The sequence below is a fragment of the Euprymna scolopes genome, chromosome 41 (genome assembly GCF_053919585.1).
Source record: "Euprymna scolopes isolate OS-2025 chromosome 41, ASM5391958v1, whole genome shotgun sequence".
NCBI classification, from domain to species: Eukaryota; Metazoa; Mollusca; class Cephalopoda; order Sepiida; family Sepiolidae; genus Euprymna; species Euprymna scolopes.
The window spans coordinates 59,483,776-59,486,275 of record NC_136522.1 but is presented as its reverse complement, the minus strand read 5'-3'; the positions used below and the strand labels follow the sequence as shown (position 1 = coordinate 59,486,275).

The 2,500-nt window shown below is 36.4% G+C and overlaps 1 long non-coding RNA gene across 2 annotated transcripts in view; it reads left to right on the top strand.

Annotated features, from left to right (window-relative positions):
• Nucleotides 1-2,223: 2,223 nt before the first annotated feature.
• The window catches only part of LOC145266717 (uncharacterized), a 118,985-nt gene continuing 118,708 nt past the window's right edge, over nucleotides 2,224-2,500 (top strand). The window contains exon 1 of one of the 2 annotated variants that reach the window (XR_013864778.1): nucleotides 2,224-2,500. This exon is cut by the window's right edge and continues 51 nt beyond it. This is a non-coding gene — a long non-coding RNA (uncharacterized LOC145266717). The other variant, XR_013864777.1, reaches the window with a different exon arrangement.

The window sequence follows — 2,500 nt, the reverse complement described above, 5'->3', positions numbered from 1 at the left end:
GTCCCCCCTCGCCAATCTTTCACGAAAAACACCCGTCTAGCTGAAACCACTGTCAATAATTTTTTCCACTCTTTATCTGTGCCTAGATGAAAACGCAGATTCCATGAACAAAGTTTCTTTCTTAGAAGTGCACGCTCGTGGAACTCTCTTCCGTGTGCACGTTCCCACCTGACTACAACTTGGATGTCTTCAAGTTCAACATAAACAAATTTCTGATAAACCGCCCCCCTTAAGTAAGACCCTTTATCAAATCTCCATTAATAACGATTACTACGATATTATCCAATCGATTACTGTACACGCAATAACCCTTATCTCTGAGTGGCTTTCGGGCCTTGATAAGTGGTGACTACCATGTAAACAAAAAACAAAAAACAATGCAGAGAGATAATTCAACTAACTATTAAAAACGTAATCCAAATTCCAAGATCCAAATACAAATAGGACTAGTAATGCAGCTTTCTGCGTAAGGTTAAGATGATATGTAATAGTATTTCCAAATTAAAATTCCCGTAATGACTTCGTCTCATAGCAGGAACGTCATAGAAAAGGGAAGTAACAATTCTGACGTGGCGAATGTAACTTGTCGCTTAAGCCGAGCCCCAGTGTCCATTCAGTGTAGCTGGTTCAGAGAGATTAAACAACCACGCCAATCTAATTGCCATAACTCCTACTGGCCTTGATTACATTAGCAATATGTCAACTAGTAAATATAAGGGCTAGTATATGTGTGTGTGTGTTTGGTTGGATAATAAATAATGCGGTATCGATGCGAAAATGACAAATAATAATTGTTTAATTAAAGATATTTCCGCGCAGGAAGAAGGCGTTGATGCGTTTTGGGATTTCGATTAATGTGTGTGTTCGGAGGTTACAGAATAGAACTGCTGATCGGCGAAAATAACAAATAATAGGTTTTTAGGTTAAAGAATTAATTCTGCGCTAAAGTTCAAAGCCAGTAAGTTTATGATTTGACCCACTAAGTAACGGTTATTTTAGTTATTAAAGATTGTCTTTGCGCAAAAGAGGAAATGTTATTTCGATTGATGATAAAATTTACATCGGCTAAAGCCCAGGACAAGCAGCCATTGTATGTCATAGGGGAAAACTTAGTTGCGCCAGCCAGTTTGTTTGACTAATCCGCTTTTGCATGAATCGATGTGGCACTTGTTGATTGGTCGATTGAGGAGGGGGATGGCGCCCCTTCCCAAACACATTATCAGGATAAATAGCAGAGCAGAGCTGTTTTTCATTCAGTTTGAGTTTCAATAATCAATCGGCTGAGTTCCCGTAGTCAGAAAAGCAATCAAGCAGACAGCCCGGTCAAAAGGCTACGTCAGAAGCTCAGAAAAGTGATCCGTAAAGCCTCTTCCAATAAAAGAAAATCCGGACAGCGAAACAGCGTATCAACTCGAAACTGCAAAATATCCTGCTCGCAACACTGAGAAGTTAAAGGGAAATTATGTACGAGAGAAAGAGTAAAATAGAAAGGGAAAAACAATAGTGTCCGTCGCTGAATTTTGTTGACTATAACTTTGGTACACACATTTTTGAGTTGTTTTTATTGACTGTTGTTTTTTTTTATTTACTCGCAACGTTTTCTTTATCCTATGAATTATACACTGGTCTAAACTATGTAGATTGCTTTTAAATAATATTGTTAAATAATAAGATGGTTAAAAGTTAAATTAGTTATTATCTGCCTGTCTGTCTATCTATCTATTTATCTATCTGCCTATTTATCTATCTATCTATTTATATATCTATCTACCTACCTATCTATCTGTATATCTATCTATCTATCTATCTATCTGTATATCTATTTATTTCTATCTGTTTATCTATCTATCTATCTATCTATCTTTCTATCTATCTATTTATCTATCTATCCATTGATATTGTTAAAATAGTTTACATTGGAAGTTATTTATTGTTTACAAATGGGTTCTAGCTGAAGATGTTTACAAAAATATGCTAAGTTAAAAATAAACAAAATGACCTTCAACAGTTGCGTACGTGACAGAGGTCACACGTTAGGAGACGTGTGATTTTTATGATGACGTAACGGAACTGCCAGATCAATTATATTGGAAGTTATTTATTGTTTAATAATGGGTTCTAGCTGAATATGCCTACATAAATTAGCTAAGTTAAAAATAAACAAGATGACCTTCAACAATTGCGTACGTGACAAAGGCCACACGTTAGGAGACGTGTGCTTTTGGTGATGACGTCACGGAACTGACAAATCAAGAGGTCAGGAAGCTTAGATTAAGGAGCTCAAGTTTGGCCACGAAAGTGAACAGACGAGCTCTTAAAAGTCTTGGAAGCAGGGCTTTAATGAACAAGCATATGGACACGTATGCAGACTCCTAATGAAGGCTATTGATACAGCTGGAATAAATATATACTTTAAAATTATAAAGTGTTGTTCTCTGGTTTCACAAAAAGAAGAAAAAAACAGGTGTCTTAATCGGTTATGGTGTTGGTCGTTGCATGT